The 20318-nt window shown below is 42.8% G+C and overlaps 3 long non-coding RNA genes across 4 annotated transcripts in view; 2 read left to right on the forward strand and 1 right to left on the reverse strand.

The window, feature by feature from the left end:
* LOC147364440 (uncharacterized) overlaps positions 1-605 on the forward strand; it is a 5419-nt gene extending 4814 nt beyond the window's left edge. The window contains exon 2 of the long non-coding RNA XR_015134476.1: positions 285-605. This is a non-coding gene — a long non-coding RNA (uncharacterized LOC147364440). The remainder of the gene's footprint in view (positions 1-284) is intronic.
* The window catches only part of LOC147364439 (uncharacterized), a 26266-nt gene extending 12384 nt beyond the window's left edge, over positions 1-13882 (reverse strand). The window contains exons 1-2 of one of the 2 annotated variants that reach the window (XR_015134471.1): positions 13743-13855; positions 11950-12039 (exon numbers count right to left, since the gene is read on the reverse strand). This is a non-coding gene — a long non-coding RNA (uncharacterized LOC147364439). Of the gene's footprint in view, positions 1-11949; positions 12040-13742 lie in introns of both variants that reach the window. The other variant, XR_015134472.1, reaches the window with a different exon arrangement.
* LOC147364441 (uncharacterized) lies at positions 5219-17606 on the forward strand. The gene is made up of 4 exons (XR_015134470.1): positions 5219-5322; positions 14129-14247; positions 16064-16137; positions 16244-17606. It is a non-coding gene; the product is annotated as an uncharacterized LOC147364441 (long non-coding RNA).
* The last annotated feature ends 2712 nt before the right edge of the window (positions 17607-20318 follow it).

The raw sequence follows: 20318 nt of genomic DNA on the forward strand, positions 1-20318 counted from the left end.
CTTTCTCCCAGTTCTTCTCTCTTTAGCTGCCAGCCAGGTAGAAAAATATCACTGAATAAAGTCACCTTTCCATCTACCCACTGTCACTTAGCTAATGATTAATGCACATTTTTGAAGGGGGGTAAACAGTCCTTTGCAGGAGTATAACTCTCTCCCTATTTTTTCCCAGTCCAACTCGTGTTAATGATGGTTTTCAGTAGGTAATGAGGTTATGAGGAATGTTTATTTCCTTTACATTTTATGCATTTTCCAAATATTACTTAGTTAATTTTCTTGTTTTGAAGGAAGAAAAGCAGACCGGACATGATTGGAGTCATCACTCTTAGTCTTCCAAGAGAATCTCTGTAAGCCGTGAGATTCCTAGTGACATGACAATACCTCTGTGCCTCCTTTGAGAGAATATCCTTGGCATAATATTCAAGATTTTCAACTTACTTTTTAAAAGATGCATGAGCATAAACTCTACAAGGTAAACTTTAGGATTGCACTTCAAAATTGAGTGTTTACTAGCCCCCACATGGCTGGTTCTCTTCTTCCAATGTAATATCAACTCTTATAGGAAAATGTGACTTGGGAAGATTCCTAAGAATAAGGCATAACCTATACGACTTATGTCATATTTCTAGCAGGAAAACTCAGCTAGCGGGGAGAGCAGTCGTATGGTTAGGACTGTCTCAAAACCAAATTCACCCAATACGAATTCAACCCGTGAACACTGCCGCTGCTCACTGCTCCACTTGTGCCCTCATCACTGCCTTCATGCCCCAGTGCTCTGGGCCAGTTGACGACTCCCTCTACATCCCTACATACTCTCTGCTGGCCGGCTGCTGGGCCTTGCTTTGGCCAGGGGGCCACATCACGATAAAGGCTGGGGAATGTAGAGTCACCTGCAGCCTGTTCTGCCAAAATATTCAGTGGAAGACTGAGCCACGCTGACCTCGGACATGAGGAAAAGAGATGTGGTAGGTAGGATTCTAAGGTAATTCTTATGATTCTACCTCTACAGTCCCCAAGATTCCATCCCCTCACCACCATGCACATGTCTGTGTTATCCCCCCACCCCTTGAGAATGAGCTGTGCTTAGTCACTCGGTCATGTCCAACTCTTTGTGACCCCATGGACTGTAGCCCACCAGGCTCCTCTGTCCGTGGGGATTCTCCAGGCAAGAATACTGGAGGGGGTTGCCAGTGAGCAGGACTTAATGAATATGAGGGAATTTCACTCTTGTGATTATTACCTTGTATAACAAAGGGGATGTTGTAAATGAAGTCAATGACCCTAATCAGTTGACTTTGAGTTAATTTAAAGGGAGATTTCTCTGGGTGAGCCTGAATTAAGCAGGTGAACCCTTGAAAAGAGTCCAGGTTTTCGAAGTCAGAATGATTTCAAGCAGCTGAGATGCTCTTCTGTTGGCCTTGAAGAAGCAATCCTGTCATGTTGTTGAAAGGGCTACGTGAAAGCGAATAGCAGGTGGTTTCCGGGAGCTGAAACTGAATTCTTCCAACAAATAGAGAGCTTGGAAGAGAAATCTAAGCTGTGGATGAGACTTCAACCCTGGCCAACACCTTGATTTCACTATAAGCAGAGGACACAGCCAACTCATACGTGGACTCCAGACCCATGCAAGAAAGATTTCTATTGTTTGAAGACACTAAGTTTGTGGTAATTTGTTATGTAGCAATGGAAAACTAGTACAATCAGTAAAGGATGTCTTCTTACATCCTTGAAGACAGAGGAAGATGTGAGATCTAAAGTCCTTTGAGAAGCTTTGGAAGCAAAAGAGCATCCTTGCCAGCTAGAGTAATTCAGTGAGTGGTGCTGAAATATAAAATCAAGCAAAGAAGCCTCCCCCTCTTCCTAAAAATCCCTGAGGTAGGGGTTAAAACCCATGTCTTCCCCTCTCATGAAGAAAGCTCAAGTAAGTGGTGCTGGCTGCCGGTCTCTGAGTTCTCCACCTAATAGGAGATTAGTGCAGAGGAGAGGATCCGGAGATGAAATTTACACCCTGGGAAGGTATCAACAGTGGGTTTCAGTCAAAGACAAGCCCTTCACTTGTGTCTCTTGAAACTTGGCAAATTTCTTCCCTGAAATTTACTCATTTCCTAGGACTTTATTTCATGTTGTGTGTGCATGCTAAGTCACTTCAGTTATGTCAGACTCTTTGTGACTCTATGGACCATAGCCTGACAGGCTCCTCTGTCCATGGGATTCTCTCGGCAAGAATAGTGGAGTGGGTTGCCATTTCCTTCTCCAGGGGATCTTCCTGACCAAGGGATTGAACACATGTCTCTTACATCTCCTGCATTGGGGGCAGATTCTTTACCACCAGCGCCTCCTGGGAAGCCCTTTTGTGCTGTTACTTGCTACCAAAGGCACAGAAACAAGTTGCACTGTTCTGTGGTGCATTTTTTTAAAAAATAAAAGCACAACCAGTTTGCTTTTCCCCCAGAAGAGCCAATATTTGGTTTTTCTTTCTTCTTCTTTTAAAAACAATTTTGGAAGGGTGACACCAGTTTCTTTCAAACTGGTGAATCATATCAATGTTTAAATAATTTTAAAGGGTTCAGAGGGATTATTTCTTTAATACTGGGAATAATTAAGAGATTATATAATATCCACAGGAAAGACAAATAGCTTTAAAAAGAAAACCCTTCATCTCTTTTTCTGATACCATCTCAAGGGCCCTAAGTCTCTACTAAAAACAATAAAACAGTCTAAGTGAAAAAGTTATCTTTAAATTTCAGATCTCTAGTAGATTGTGCAATAGAATATTTTTTTCATCTCCCTAATTTTATTTATTTTTTCTTTTTAATTGAAGGATAATTGCTTTACAGTGTGTGTTGGTTTCTGCCATACATCAACATGAATCAGCCATAGGTGTACATATGTCCCCTGCCTCCCACTTCCAACCCCATCCCATCCCTCTAGGTTGCCACAGAGCACCAGTTTGAGCTCCCTGAAACATAAAGCAAATTCCTTCTGGCTACCTTATTTTACATAGATACTTCCAGATGTCTAAGCTGGGTTTAGAAAAGGCAGAGGAACCAGAGATCAAATTGCCAACATTCACTGGATCATAGAGAAAGCAAGGGAATTCCAGAAAAACACCTGTCTCTGTTTCACTGACTATGCTAAAGCCTTTGACTGTGTATATCCACAAAATGTGGAAAATTTTTAGAGATGGGGATACCAGACCATGTAACCTACCTCCTGAGAAACCTGTATGCCAGTCAAGAAGCAACAGTTAGAACCTTGTATGGAACAACTGACTGGTTCAGGATTGAGAAAGGAGTACAATAAGGCTGTTTATTGTCACCCTGTTTATTTAACGTATACACAGAGCACATCATGAGAAATGTCAGGCTGGATAAGTTACAAGCTGGAATCAAGATTGTGGAGGGAAATATCAACAACCTCAGATAGGTGGATGATAACATTCTAAAGGCAGAAAGTGAAGAGGAACTAAAGAACTTTTGATGAGAGTGAAGAAGGAGAGTGAAAAAGCCAGCTTAAAGCTAAATGTTAAAAAAACAAAGATCTGGTCCCATTACTTCATAGGAAATAGAAGGGGAAAAGGTGGAAACAGTGACAGATTTCCTCTTCTTGGGCTCTAAAAAGCAGTGAAAGGAAAGACATCACTTTGCCAACAAAGATCCATACAGTCAAGGCTCTGGTCTTTCCAGTAGTCAGGTACGTTGTGAGAGCTGGACCATAAAAAAGGCAGAGTGCTGAAGAATTGATGCTTCAGAACTGTGGTGCTGGAGAAGTCTCTTGAGAGTCCCTTGGACAGCACGGTGATCAAACCAGTCAATCTTAAAGGAAATCAACCCCAAATACTCATTGGAAGGACTGGGGTTGAAGCTCTGATACTTTGGCCATCTCATGCAAAGAGATGACTAATTGGAAAAGACTCCGATGCTGGGAAAGATTGAAGGCAGAAGGGGAAAAAGGCAACAGAGGATGAGATGGTTGTACAGCATCACCAATGCAATGAACTTGGGCAAGCTCCTGGAGATGGTGAGGGACAGGGAAGCCTGGTATTCTACAGTCCATGGGGTCGCAAAGAGTTGGACATGACTTGGCGACTTAACAACAATAGCAATCTGTTTTACATATGGTAATGTATATGTTTCCATGCTACTCTCTCCATGCATCCCACCCTCTCAATAGAATATTAAGTGCTATTCTATTTTGTGAGCTGCTGTCACATCCACACGTGGAAACACATTTCAGATATAACAGCGATCTAATTTCATGTGACATGAGGAGTCCAGGCAAAGGATTGCAGAGGATGGGGAAATTGCTTAGAGACCAAGTGACCAACCTTGAGCCCATCTTTAAAGGAAGGTTAAAGTCCCATCAGTGATGAGGACTGAGAAGGAAGGGACCGCTGGTCCACGCAGGAAAAAGTTGGGAAGGTTGGAGGAGTCTGGGCATATTTGTGTAATATTAAGTGAACCAGTTATGTTGGAGGTGGAATTCATGGCAGGAAGTAGAGATGTCTGGAAAAGCAAGCAGCTATGGAAAGTTTTGGTTACTGAGCCTAGATCTTTCCTGTATGTAGTGGAAAGCCACTGAAGTCATTTGGATCCATCAAAAGCAAATGTTTTATGAAAATCCGTGTTTAGCTGTGTTTGTCTGAATTGATGGCAGGGAGCCGATGGGGAATTTACAGTGAAAGTGATAAAGACCTAGCCAAGGCAGTGGAAGGAGAGGAGAAGATAGCAATCAAAATACAATACACACACGCACACAAATTCAAAAAGCATGGTGCCTCTCTAGGGAATCTACTGGCGTCACAAGCCTTCAAAGGTTTTGGCTGGGACCCTGTTTGTTTGGTGCAGCCAAGTGGCCTAGGCAAACTTCTTTCTCTTTGCAGAGAAATATAATCATACATGGGCTTATTCTGACATTTTTACAGAATTAGCTCATGCCTAATTGAGAATTTCAGAGATTAAAAATTAGCCACATCAGGAACAGAGCATGGTAATGGTGTGAAAGGCTGCTTCCTCCAGGGCAAGTGTGAGCCAAGATTTAAAGATGCTCTTTGGGTCCAAACTGATGCTGAGAGATGCTGCTTGGGCCCTAAGTTTCTATAGGCTTCCACATATCTTCTTACTTGGCTCCCTGCTAAGCCGTCAGTTTCTGGGTTTCCTGTTTCCTCCTCAAGAAGTCTGTGTGATCAGCCCTAATGTTAGTTTCATTTTAATCCCTGCCATTTTGACATTGTTCTTGCCTACATCTTCAGCAATCAGACTAAGGAGTCACCTACTGCTTAGGTGGATTGTACCTGGATTCTAGTGAAATGAAGAGACGCTAAAGGTAAGAGCTAATTATCTGTTGAATACTTACAATGTACCAGCCCCTCTTCTAGATGAACGTAAAGTGCTTAACAAGGTGTCTGGTACAGATGGGGCTCAAGCAACATTCACTTCTTTTCTCCCTGTTATTAAATTATAGAGAGGGCGTGAGATGGTGAAAAAAAAAAAAGGAGCCAAAAGGGAGATGGGCAAGGAGAAGCCCTGTCTTGTCTGAATGCAACATGCAGGTAACCCCCACCCTCCTGGAGCAGGAGGAGAAGCTGCTCCTCACCAACCAGTTAGGAAGAAGAGAAGTCTTCCCCTCCCCCCACACCTCAGAGCACCCAGCTCCCCTCTGAGCAAGGGCCAGCACTGAGGCCTGGGAGGAACTCAGAGGGATAACCCTGCTACTTTGCTACTTGCTGGCTGTCCTCTGTTCCCAAATCACCCTTCTGCTCAGAGGAAAGTGTCTTGGAAAATGAGCCCTCCTTTAGCTTAGCTTTTCTTCCTTTGTATAATAATAGGTTCTGATTTTTAAATTTTTTTAGAGAGGGTGATTAACACTTGCTTGAAGTATACTCCAAGGAGATCTAGGTCTGAAGAAGCTGGGACGTGGCTTCCTAGCAGAATTCTTCCTCTTTTGTGAGCCTGTAGATCCCATTGTCAGGGGCAGGATATCTTTCTCCCAAAGTCCTCAAAATGACACACTCGTCATGCAGAAGACTGCTATGGCTCTAGTAATGTGAGAAGGGAACATATTCAGACTGAATCTTAGATGCTGATGCAGTAGAGAAAATAGAACCCATACGCAGAAGACCTGGATTCTAGTCTATGGTCTTACTGCTTTAAGAGAAAATCATGTCACCCTTTGAGTCCTGGTCTCCTTGTGTACCACCTAAGAACCACAAATCTTATCACAGTGTGGTAAGAATGGCAAGATAATCAGCACCCTTGCTGATGTTTAGTACCTGTGCTAATTCAATGGTTGGCCCCTGTTCTTCCTCACATTTTTATCTCCTTTCCCAAATTCAATACTCTGGTCTTACTTTTATGTAGAAAGAGAAGGTAAGTTCTTTCAAAGAGAAAAGGCAGCAAGGCAGAGGCAGAGGGAGGGAGATGTTCATCTTCCTTACGAAGGATTATCTCCTTGGCAGGTGGCCTCCTCTTCTCCCACTCTTTTTTTCTTTTTTCTTTTTTTAATATAATTGCACTCATCTCACATGCTAGTAAAGTAATGCTCAAAATTCTCCAAGCCAGGCTTCAGCAATATGTGAACTGTGAACTTCCTGATGTTCAAGCTGGTTTTAGGAAAGGCAGAGGAACCAGAGATCAAATTGCCAACATCTGCTGGATCATGGAAAAAGCAAGAGAGTTCCAGAAAAATATCTATTTCTGCTTTATTGACTATGCCAAAGCCTTTGACTGTGTGGATCACAATCAACTGTGGAAAATTCTGAAAGAGGTGGGAATACCAGACCACCTGACCTGCCTCTTGAGAAACTTTTATCCAGGTCAGGAAGCAACAGTTAGAACTGGACATGGAACAACAGACTGGTGCCAAATAGGAAAAGGGATACGTCAAGGCTGTGTATTGTCACCCTGCTTATTTAACTTATATACAGAGTACATCATGAGAAACGCTAGGCTGGAGGAAGCACAAGCTGGAATCAAGATTGCTGGGAGAAATATCAATAACCTCAGATATGCAGATGACACCACCCTTATGGCAGAAAGTGAAGAACTAAAGAGCCTCTTGATGAAAGTGAAAGAGGAGAGTGAAAAAGTTGGCTTAAAGCTCAACATTCAGAAAACTAAGATCATGGCATCTGGTCCCATCACTTCATGGCAAATAGATGTGGAAACAGTGGAAACACTTGCTGACTTTATTTTTCTGGGTTCCAAAATCACTGCAGATGGTGATTGCAGCCATGAAATTAAAAGACGCTTACTCCTTGGAAGGAAAGTTATGACCAACCTAGATAGCATATTAAAAAGCAGAGACATTACTTTGCTAACAAAGGTCTGTCTAGCCAAGGCTATGGTTTTTCCAGTGGTCACATATGGATGTGAGAGTTGGACTATAAAGAAAACTGAGCACTGAAGAATTGATGCTTTTGAATTGTGGTGTTGGAGAAGACTCTTGAGAGTCCCTTGGACTGCAAGGAGATCCAACCAGTCCATCCTAAAGGAGATCAGTCCTGAATAATCATTGGAAGGACTGATTTTGAAGCTGAAACTCCAATACTTTGGCCACCTGATATGAAGAGCTGACTCATTGGAAAAGACCCTGATGCTGGGAAAGATTGAGGGCAGGAGGAGAAGGGGATGACGGAGGATGAGATGGTTGTATGGCATTACCAACTCAATGGACATGGGTTTGGGTGGACTCCAGGAGTTGGTGATGGACAGGGAGGCCTGGCATGCTACGATTCATGGCGTCGCAAAGAGTCGGACACGACTGAGGGACTGAACTGAACTGAACTGAATATCTGATTCCATTCTTTTTCCATTTCAAGTACTACTTTGGAAACTCCCATGTCTTCACTTCCCTTTTGAGTTCTGGAACCCCAAACCAGGCTGTGTTCTCTAAGACTATATGTAGTGGACAAAAAGATTTCTATACAGAGTAGTCTTGGCAGTTTGTCAAGTTCACAAAACTACAAGTAGTACTTTACATACTGTTTGATAGAAGTGCTTCGTGGTTGGTCCCCCTTAGAGGAGAGAAGCAATTAAAGATGTTTTCTAGAAAGGCAGAGCCCCAGAACAGGTGGGAAATGCTCTCTATGTATTGTGGTTTGGGGGCTAACAGGAGATCTTGAGAAAGAACTAAGTTTGGGTCCTAAATTTCTAGTCCACATTCCTGTTATTCCACTATACCGTGAGCTCTTTGAGGGCAGGGGTCAAGTTTTAGGCATTTTTGTTTCCCCAGGATATAGCACATAGGGGCATATAATCCAGGATATAGCACATAGGGGCATATAAATACATCTTTGCCAAGTGAACATGTGCAATGAATATCTAGCCAAATAAGGCAGAAAACTTGGAGCCACAGACTCTTGGGAGCTGGCACCACCAGACTAAGGTATATAGGATCCCCAAATACAAGTTCTATCAGTGGGCAGCTACCAGTGACATTCAGAGGAGCGCCAACAATAAAAAAAAAAAGGATTCTATGTGTGCTACTAGACTTCTGGTTCCAACCAAATGGAGGAGACACATTGCACTCTCTCTCCCACTTATTACAATTAAACACTCTGAACAAGATACAAAAAAAAAAAAAACAAGGCAATTAACTGAGGACTCTGAAAAGTAGGTAAAAGCAAAAAGTCTGGGGGGAAAATAAAAATACAATGAATGATCAATATGATAGAAGCCAGTTTCTTGAAATTTTTTTCCTGGATTTGACCTGTCCATGACTGCTGTACAGTTATGAAACTGCATGGCAGTCATGGACAGCAGCAGCTCCAAGAAACAGCCCATTTTTCCGGTCAAATGATCTGAAAAATTGAACCCAATAATCCAGAGAGTGGGAGAAAACCCTGTTCTTTTTTCTCATTTTTTTATTTTTTCAGTTCAGTTCAGTCACTCAGTTGTGTCCGACTCTTTGTGGCCCCATGAATCGCAGCATGCCAGGCCTCCCTGTCCATCACCAACTCCTGGAGTTCACTCAGACTCATGTCCATCGAGTCAGTGATGCCATCCAGCCATCTCATCCTCTGTCGTCCCCTTCTCCTCCTGCCCCCAATCCCTCCCAGCATCAGAGTCTTTTCCAATGAGTCAACTCTTCACATGAGGTGGCCAAAGTATTGGAGTTTCAGCTTTAGCATCATTCCTTCCAAAGAAATCCCAGGGCTGATCTCCTTCTAGCTCAGCCTTAAGGCCAGATGCAGCTCCCAAACTGTCCTGCCACCACCATGCCAGCTGCTCAGGTACCTAAAAGCCCTGAGAGAAAACCTCTACCTCTGGATTGAGGAACTCAGAAAAATCCACATAATCCTATGATGGAAAGAGTATGAGGGTAGTCCTCATTTTTTCTCTTGTCACTTTGTTGTGATTTTAAGAAGACCCAGAGTCTCATTACATACCATACAAAATGTCCAGATTGCAATCTAAAATTACCCAACATGGTAAGAAGCAGAAAAATCTGACCATTTATCAAGGAAAAGACAAGATAATGTTGTAATTACTAGAAAAAATTTAAAGCAGCTATTATAACCATCCTTCATGATGTAAAGGCAAACACTTTTGTAAAGAATGGAATGCTAGAACTTCTCAGTAAAAAATCAAAAACAATTTTTTTAAAAGTAAAAGAACCAAATGGAAATTTTAAAACTGGGAAATACATGAAATAAAAATTCACTTGATAGGTTTAATACAGAAGGCGAAAGACAGAAGAAAGTATCAGTAGGCTGAAAGAGATAAATAGAAATTATTCAATCTGAAGAACAGAGAGAAAATGTTTGCAAAATAATGAATAGAACCTCAGGAATCTGTGGGAAGATATCAGATGGTCTAACATCCATGTCTTTGGCGTTCTCAAGAAAGAGGTTGGTAGAGAAAAAATATTTGGAAAAATAATAGCTGAAGATGTCCCCAATTTGGTGAAAGGCAGAAATTTACAGACTCTCCACAAACAGGATAAACTTAAAACTGAACATCCCTTCCTACCATCTTACCCACCAACGCCCTCCTTCTCGCCTGCCTGGACCCTAAACACATCTAGAGTTCTTGACCCTGGTGTCAGGGAAGGAGCACATAAATATAAGACACTTGGGAGATGATTAATCCTGGCTCACTGACTCAAGTGTGAGACCCAGGAAAAACTAGGTCCCCTGACTAGTCCTCAGTTCCTCATCTGGAAAATCTCAAGTTTGAGCTAAATGGTCTCCTAGTTTCCCTTCCAGCTCTAAGATATCCATTAGCAGTTCTTATGTAGACTTTTCTATTCAAAAATAACATTATTTATCAAACCCAATACTGTGGAACAAGAGACCATTGTCCTCCCACAAATTTTGCACCCTTTGTAATGACTGAAAGGCATTGACTGTAATGGAGATGCTCATTGAACAGAACCAAAAATGGAGTTTCAAAGCAACCAGAATCGAGGTCGACTTTCCCCAGCAGCTTCCTAACAGAACATCTCAAGCACTATGGAAAGGCTGGAATTCATTGCAAAGGAAAGGAAGCGCCATAGAAAATATTCACTTTCAATAATTTCATTTCAAACATCAGCTTTTTCAGATGCTAAAAAATGGAATGTCCCCCTTGCCTTGGATTCCCAGGGTAACATCAAGTCTGTCAGAAAACATTTAATTTACCACGTCTGTAAACACAGTGATAATACCACTGATGTAGCATCTTACAGTTAGTAGAATAGGTCTCATTTCACACATTTTGTCATTTCATCCTCACAACCACCACCTTCTCAGGTAGTTGAGAGCAGTCACCTCCTGTTTTCTCAGAGAAACCAGTCTGAGAGGTTTTACCCCAGACCATCCAGCACTAAGCCGGAGAAAGAGCCAACAGTCTGGCACCCAATTCTGTGCTCTTTTCCCACACCAACAATCAGAGGCCCGGGGTAATGCCAGAGTCAAGCTGTGAGCTACAGCTACTGGGAGCAGGGCCAGTTACTCCACTTTAGGAGGGCAGGATGTAGTAGATTAGATCCTCTGGGCTCATTCCTCCCAAGAGGAACACAGTGTTGAGAGTCAGCTCCAAGATATGCTGTCCCTTTCCCATCCTCTCATTTGCCTCCGGCCAGGCCGTTTGGCTGGGGAGGCTCTCTGGTATGAGACACACAGAGTTCTCCATCCCCCCACCCTGCATATGAAGGCTCTTTTGCAAAAGTCCTTTCTTCCCTCCCTCCAGTGCCTGTGAAAGTGCTTGCTAAATCAAGCAGACTTGGGGATTGGTGCTTGCTTCTTCAGGTTTTACCACTGAGGAGTTTTGAAGGGCTTTGCTGCGTGGCCTTGTCATCTGCTCCTCCTCACCATGGAATTCTGTCCCCTCGCATTCCTGCACATTCATTCAGCCTCCAGGCTGCATTGATGTGCTCAGAGGACTTCTTTCCCTCCCAGCATGAGCCATTTTCAGTTCATTTATTTCATTTCATTTTCAAGAAAAAAATACAAAGTAGTCTTCTTTGAGTGTGAATACTGAGTCATTGCACACTGTCATTTCAGAACAAAAAGAAGGACAAAAGGTGGGTAGGCTCATTTCATCTAGCAAAGGAATAGACCTCCTCTTCTTTGTTTTACCCTTAATGACTCATTCAATCTGAATCAAAGCTGAGTAGTCTTGGCTTTGGAATAGGAGGCTGGATGGGGGAGGAGGGGGGTGCAGCGAGTTGGAGGAGTGGAGTGTAGGCATCACATAAGCGGGGATCATGGGCCAAACCCCTGGAACCATATCCAGGAGACATGAAGAGAGCAGAGGGACTGAGAAAATAGAGTGGCTGAATGGCGCTATGCAAAGCCCTTGCTCATCTCTGGTCCTGGTTCTTCCCTCTACAGAAACTTTAAAAGGCTCACATGAGGGGGCTGGGAAAGGACCTCAGGCACACAACTCTAATGTAACTATGTCCCTGGATCTGTGTGCTTTCTACGTGGGCACTGGAGTCTGGATTCAGGAAATGAGGTTTGATGCTCACCTGTTTAGGAAACTGGACAGGTGGAGAGAGGAAGTTTTGGTAACAGACTTAGGTTTGGATCCCACCTCTGTCTCTTCTTGGCTATGTGACCTTGGAATAAGTAAACTGAGTCTCAGTGTTTTTGTTTGTAAAAAGGGAATAGTAGTACTTGTCTTGCTAAGCCCTTGTGAGGATAAAAATGTAACATTTGTGACGTGCCTTAGCACAATGCTGCTGACGTTTTCTCTTGGACTTCCCTGACTCACAAACAGGACAGTGGGACAGAGAACAGTTTGGCTTGGTGGCTTTGGGCAGCCATTTAATCTCCCTCAATTTCTTCTTCAGTAAAAAAGGATAATATGTGCTTCACAAGAGGATCGTAAGCATTAGAATTGATGGCATGAAGAGTCCGGCACAGTTCTAGGGCACTGTGGCTCCTCAAGTGGTTGTAATTATTTACCTTAGAGGTCACTGTCAGGGTCCAGTGCCCCTAGAAAGGGGTCCCTGGGAAGATTGCAGCAGCCCTTAGAACTAATATCAGAGGCTAGAGGCTGGACCAAGACAGGAGATACCAGCAGATTTTGAGACAGGGTAGATGGGATGAGGGTGCCATCAGCTGGAGCCAGTACCCAGAGGTGTGGGGCAGGGTGCTCAGAGGGCATGGTACCTGGCAGGACACTTGCCCCTATGGCCAGAGAGGCTGCTCCACACCCCTGGTTATGCAGCCGTGTCTTTCATAGTCTTGGGCTCAAGAGTCTTTCTGCTGGGTCCACAGGCCCTACTCAGAATGTAGGCTGCCAGACAGGCTTCTTTAGGGGTTTAGAAATCGTAATGCAACACCCAGGCATAGCACCTCTAACCATGGGACCTGGGTCACTACAAAAACCCACAGGCATAAAAGCATTCCTTTGGGGGAAGGAGGACCTTTTGTCTTTTTTTCTGGTGGAAACTGGGATCTGTGGGATTTTGGTCATGCTGGGTTGTCTAATGATCCACAGACCCCTTGAGGTTCCAACACAAGGGGCCTTGGGATGCATGACGAACACTCTACCACTCTGAAAGAGCAATGAGATTCATCTCTCCAGTCCTTCCTTTCATCAAAAGTTTTAGTTGTACCCCCTGGAGGACCAGCTCTTTGTGGCTCTCCCAAGAAAACCACAACCAAACCATATGCTTAAAAGAACACACAGTTCTATCTCAGTACTTCTACTTGCATCATTGTTCAGCCTGGAACATCCTCTCCGTTCATCAAAATCCTACCTATACATAAGACCCAGCTCCAATCTCAACTCTTCCAAGAAGCCCTCTAATATCTTTTCAGCCCACAGCAGTTATTCTTGCCTCTAAATACAGTCATGCAACCATTTTTTTTTCTGGATAGCCCCCTATTCCATGGCTTTGTTAACATCTGCCTTTGTTTAACTTTTTTCTTTATGAATATTGGTTTCCTCTATCTTTCCTTGTGTCTTACTTCCAATAGTCACCAAAGACCATTGGTTGTGCCTCTCAGCAACATCTCAAATCTATCCACTTCCATCTACCTCTCAAGGCCATTTTCTGGTTCAGGCCACCATCATTGCAACAGCCTCCAAGTGGTCTCCCTACATCTAGACCTGGCCCTCCAATCCATTCTCTACCCTGAGGCTAGAGGACTCTCTAAAATACAACTATGCCACAAGCACTTGATCTCACTAGCATCAAGATAAAATATGAACTCTCTAACAGACCTTTCAAAGTCCAGCCCACCTTTCCAATCACATTTCTCAATATTCCCCACCCCTCTCTTCCACCACCATCACAGAGGCCTGTCTTACTCTGGTCATGATAAATCCTTCTCAGCTCCTCAGGCATACTTCTTTGGACATTCTATCTGGATCACTCTTCCTTTCCACCCTCCATGCACCTCACACAGCACTCAGTCTTCGATCTTCAGGCCTCCTCTTCAATGTTATCTCACCCACTAAGCCTTGACCCTCCCCCTAAAGCCCGGTCCAGGTGACATACCTGGAGTACCTTGTCCCCTCCCTCTCAGGGCACTTTTAATTCTGTTTTGTCGTTGCCTGCTCACTGGTCTGTGTCCTCCACTGGACTGTAAGCAGTTTCAGAGCAGGAAGCATGTCTGTACAGTTACTGTTGTATCCCCAGTCTTGGACCCAGCATCCACCTTTAGTAGAAGCTCAATACATAATTTTTTTAACAGATGAATGAAAAGAAGACTGAATCTGTACATCCACATCTTCAAGGGCAGCGACCATTTCTTATGCTTCTCTTCAGGACCTCGTTCAGGACCCTGTGCATTCTAGGTACAAAGGAAAGGAGGTAATTATTTGCTGTGAGCGAAAAAGTCTCGTTATTTAAATAGCACACTCCTCCATTTCGTGAAGTTTCCCCCTCTCAGATGGAAGGCTTTAACTACATGCCAGCAAGGATGCAGCTGACAACGTGGTGACCTAAATCTGCCTACAGGGGAACTGGACACGTAGCACCCCCAGCCAGGACTGGGAGACCCACAGAATTCAAGGCCTCTAGAAACCGAATGGGCCACTCCTCCACAGAGGAGCAGAAAAACCCTTGACAGAGTCCAGAAACTCACATTCTAGCCCTGGTTCCTTCCTTAATTATGGGACAACAGGCAAATTACTTCACCTCCCTGGAGTTCAGTTTCATCATTTGTAGAATGTAGAAAGGGGGAAGGGCCGATAATGTATCTTCACTTAGAACTCTGAATTATCATTCCATGAAAAACCATGTCACCACATTCTTACCTGAGGTGAAAAAGAATCAAGATGTTTCCAACCTAAAGATAAGGACACGCATACCATTTCAAACAAGGTGTTTTGTAATCATAATCTTATCTGTTGTATGAGGCTTTGAACTTGGTAGTGGGCTTTCATAACTTTCATTCTTTTAAGTAACTGACAGAGACAACCATATGGGTATGTCAGTATCTCTTCCCTCCCTCTTCCCTATCAACTTTATTAGAAATAGCAATATGCTCACTTATAAAGAATATTCCCCAACCTCCCTTACAGCTAGAATGACCATGTGACTGAAGTTCTAGCCAACAAAATGATATGAGCAGAAGTCGCATATAGCATCCAGAACATATTCCTCAAGGGATAGAAGACACCTTTTGTGCTTTTTCCCCTCTCTTTTATGCTGGATGAATGAGAATGAGATGACTAGGACTTGGCAGCCATAGTGTACCATGAGGTGATGTGCTAAGAATGTTGGAGCAGGAAGACAAAAGGAGCATTTGTTCCTGACTTCTGGAGCCATCATCCCAGCTCTAGGCCAATTCTGTTGGATCTCTTTTCCATAAGAGAGAAATCATTCCTATCTTGTTTAAGATACTATTTTTATTTTCCTGTCACATGTAAACAAACCTAATCCTGATTGATAAAATGATCATCTGTTTTATGAAAGATCCTGTACTGTAGGGAATGCAGAGGTACATAAGATTTAGACACAAGACTTAGGCAAGAAGGTTCTGTCTGGGTATGAAGGAAAAAAGAAGAAAGGTTTGGTTTTGCAGGTCCATGTGGGTATGAAAAGAATTTATGGGAGTCAAGACCAGAGAATGTAATGAAAGGAATTTGACTGCCAGGCCAAAGAGGTCAGATTTGATCCTATGACAGACAAGTAGATGACCTTGCCCCCATTGCAAACAAAGAAATCTGTGCCTAGGTTACAGGACTTGCCTAAGGCCACCCAGCCAGGGAGGGACAGAGTCAATCTCAATTCTCTTGACACTCAGTCTGGTGTTATCCTGCAATTCTGTTCTGCATTTGAAAGGATCTGGAGCAGCAAGAGTAGAAATGGAGGTTCTACACTCCGACATAGCCAGGGAGTTGGAGTGTGCACTGTTCCAGTCGCCTGCCCCCCAACCCTCCAGGACAGAACTTTGTGAATTGCCAAAAATCTAGGAGCCAGACCTACCTTTAAATCTGAGGACCCTTTCTGGGCCCCCTGATTAGCCACCTCTGTGTGGCTACCATGGCCAGGGTGCTCCTTTACTGTGTAGTAAGCCCCTCCCCGAATGTCAGGTACAGCTCTGCCTGCTCTTTATATATTATCTGATTACTCTCATTTATTTGAGCCTAATAAAGTTATAATGTCCATTCCTGTTTTACAGATGAAGATGAAGAAACAGAGGCTCAAGAAATAAAGTCGCCTATCCAATGTTGCTCAGTTGACGGCAAAGTTGAGGTAAAAAGCCATGTTTGTTCAACTCCATAGACCTGTTCTGAGCCCCACATTCTAACATCTCCCCAGTCTCTGCCAAAGCATGGAACAGTCTCCTGTTCCTGCTCAGATTCCAAGGACTTACCTGGTTTGATGGGTTGACCAGCACTAAGAATCTCCTGCCAGATTCCAGCTGTGCTCATTCCACCTGCATCAGGAACCGGCACCCCATCCAGGAGTCACACCACCATACTCTGCACCTGACCCTGTGTGGGTGAGGCATCTCCTGGAAGACAGTGGACCCACGGATGCCCAGTCCTCTGTGAGGGCTCTCAATTTTGTCTGGTCATGGGGCAGGGATATCGGAGTCCTCCCATTCTAGGTTCTAGAGTTCACAAATTCCAGCAAGCTGTTTCATGGGATCAGGGACACTTCGTTCTTTGCGTCCATCCTGTGACTGTCATGGTTAGAATGCATTTGTTCTGATTTGCACTGACATTCAGTCAATAAACAACTGGTCATTGGAACTGAATCTCCTATCACTGCCAGCATTTGCAAAGCTGAGTTTCATTTTGCTGATCATCCAGTGTGTGTCTCTCCAGTAATGTGGTATGTCCAGTGTTCCAACATGAACCGCATATTCCCCTAAGCTGACCACCCTGGCTTTCTTCTGGAAATTCCACCGGAAACACCCTGAGATACTGTAGCCTGCAAAGCTGAAGGCAACGGATAGACCTTGGTCCTTCTACATCCACTGCCTAAGTGTGAGGGACAAGCCCTATGCCAGGCTTTGCCCTAGCCATCACATGTCTACCCTGTTCTTGTCTTGCACAACCTCCCTTTCCTCTGTCCAAACAGTTGCTGTTTCTTTCCAAGCTCAGTCTACGATTCTCACCCCTATACATGCTCCCCTAATCAGGCTGAAGACAGAATATGCTCACCTTATTTTACTATGACTAGATATATCAGTGATATATCAGACTTAGCCTAAGTCTAGCAGATTTTAATAGTTATTAATAGAATATTCGTTCTTTTCCTTATAAACACTATAATCAATATTCTTGTTCTCTCATGTACCACTTAAAGTATCTGAAATCAGACATGAAAGAGTAATTTAAATTTGTTGAAGACAAAGCTTTCTCTTTATTTTATTTTTTAAAATGTTTATTTTATTTTGGAATATAGCTGATTAGCAATATTGTGGTAGTTTGAGGTGTACAGCAAAGTGATGCAGTTACACATATACATGCATCTATTCTTTTTTCATTTAGGTTATGACAGAGTATTGAGCAGTGTTCCCTGTGCTATATGGTAGGTCCTTGTTGGTTATCTGTTTTAAATATAGCAGTGTGTACATGTCAATCCCAAACTCCCAGTCTGTCCTTCCCCTCTACCCATACCCCCAGTATCTATAAATTCATTCTCTGGGAATCTGTTTTTGTTTAAGTTCATTTGTATTATTTTAAATTAAATACCACATAAGAATGATTTCATATATTTGTCTTTGTCTGACTTACTTCTCTGGGAATGATAATCTCCAGGTTCATCCATGTTGCTGAAAATGGCATTATTTCATTCTTTTTAATGACTGAGTAATATTCTACTGTATAAATGTACCACATCTTCTTTATTCATTCATCTAATAATGAATATTTCTTCCATGTCTTGACTATTGTATAAAACAATAAACATTGGGGTACATGTATCCTTTCAAACAATGTTTTTCTCTGAATATATACCCAGGAGTGGGATTGTTAAATTATACAGTATCTCTATTTTCAGTTTTTTAAGGACCTTCCATAAATTTTCAATAGTGACTGTACCAATTTACATTCCCGCCAACAGTGTAGGAGGATTCCCTTTTCTCCACACCCTCTCCAAACATTTATTTTTTGTAGACATTTTGATGATGGCCATTCTTACTGGTGTGAGATGATATCTTATTGTATTTTGAGTTACATTTCTCTAATAATTAGCAAAGAATGCTCAAACTACCACACAATTGCACTTATCTTACACGCTAGTAAAGTAATGCTCAAAATTCTCCAAGCCAGACTTCAGCTATACGTGAACCATGAACTTCCAGATGTTCAAGCTGGTTTTAGAAAAGGCAGAGGAACCAGAGATCAAATTGCCAACATCTGCTGGATCATGGAAAAAGCAAGAGAGTTACAGAAAAACATCTATTTCTGCTTTATTGACTATGCTAAAGCCTTTGACTGTGTGGATCACAATAAACTATGGAAAATTCTGAAAGAGATGGGAATACCAGACCACCTGACCTGCCTCTTGAGAAACCTATATGCAGGTCAGGAAGCAACAGTTAGAACTGGACATGGAACAACAGTCTGGTGCCAAATAGGAAAAGGAGTACATCAAGGCTGTATATTGTCACCCTGCTTATTTAACTTCTATGCAGAGTACATCATGAGAAATGCTGGGCTGGAAGAAGCACAAGTTGGAATCAAGATTGCTGGGAGAAATATCAATAACCTCAGATATGCAGATGACACCACCATTATGGCAGAAAGTGAAGAGGAACTAAAAAGCCTCTTGATGAAAGTGAAAGAGGAGAGTGAAAAAGTTGGCTTAAAGCTCAACATTCAGAAAACGAAGATCATGGCATCTGGTCCCATCACTTCATGGGAAATAGATGGGGAAACAGTGGAAACAGTGTCAGACTTTATTTTTGGGGGCTCCAAAATCACTGCAGATGGTGATTGCAGCCATGAAATTAAAAGACACTTACTCTTTGGAAGGAAAGTTATGACCAACCTAGATAGCATATTGAAAAGCAGAGACATTACTTTGCCAAAAAGGTCCATCTAGTCAAGGCTATGGCTTTTCCAGTGGTCATGTATGGATGTGAGAGTTGGACTGTGAAGAAAGCTGAGCACCAAAGAATCAATGCTTTTGAACTGTGGCGTTGGAGAAGACTCTTGAGAGTCCCTTGGACTGCAAGGAGATCCAACCAGTCCATTCTAAAGGAGATCAATCCTGGGTGTTCTTTGGAAGGACTGATGCTAAAGCTGAAACTCCAGTACTTTGGCCACCTCATGAGAAGAGTTGACTCATTGGAAAAGACTCTGATGCTGGGAGGGATTGGGGGCAGGAGGAGAAGGGGACGACAGAGGATGAGATGGCTGGATGGCATCACCGACTCAATGGACATGAGTTTGGGTGAACTCCGAGAGTTGGTGATGGACAGGGAGGCTTGGCGTGCTGCAGTTCATGGGGTCGCAAAGAGTCAGACACAACTGAGCTACTGAACTGAATTGAACTGAATAATTAGCAATGTTGAACATCTTTTCACATGCCTCTTGGTCATGTGTATATCTTCTTTGAAGAAATGTCTATTTAGATCTTCTGTTGGTTTTTTTGATTGTGTTGTTTATTTGTTTTAATATATATGGAACTGCATGAGCTGTTGTAAATTTTAGAGATTAATGATTTGTCGGTTGCTTTGTTGCAAATATTTTCTCCCATTCTGTGGGTTGTCTTTTTGTTTTATTTATGGTTTCCTTTTCTGTGCAAAAGCTTTTGAGTTTAATTAGGTCCCACTTATTTATTTTTGTTTTTATTTCCATTACTCTAGGAGACAGATCCGGAGAAGGCAATGGCACCCCACTCCAGTACTCTTGCCTGGAAAATCCCATGGATGGAGGAGCCTGGTAGGCTGCAGTCCATGGGGTCACTAAGAGTCGGACAAGACTGAGTGACTTCACTTGCAGTTTTCACTTTCATGCATTAGAGAAGGAAATGGCAACCCACTCCAGTGTTCTTGCCTGGAGAATCCCAGGGACGGGGGAGCCTGGTGGGCTGCTGTCTATGGGGTTGCACAGAGTCGGACATGACTGAAGCGACTTAGCAGCAGCAGCAGGAGACAGATCAAAAAAGATATTGCTGAGATTTATGTCAAATAGTATTCTGCCTCTGTTTTACTCTAAGAATTTTATAGTATCTGGTCTTACATTTAGGTCTTTAATCCACTTTGAATTTATTTTTGTATATGGCATTAAAGGATGTTCTAATTTCATATTTTTACATGTAGCTATCCAGTTTTCCAAACACCATTTATTGAAGAGACTGTCTTTTCTCCATTGTACAGTCTTGCCTCCTTTGTTGTAGATTAATGGATCATAGGTGAGTGGGTTTATTTCTGGGCTTTCTATCCTGTTCTGTTGATCTATATTTCTGTTTTAAAT

This window comes from Bos grunniens, chromosome 10, assembly GCF_055505025.1.
Source record: "Bos grunniens cultivar Pamir isolate PY7600 chromosome 10, Bosgru_T2T1.0, whole genome shotgun sequence".
NCBI classification, from domain to species: domain Eukaryota; kingdom Metazoa; phylum Chordata; class Mammalia; order Artiodactyla; family Bovidae; genus Bos; species Bos grunniens.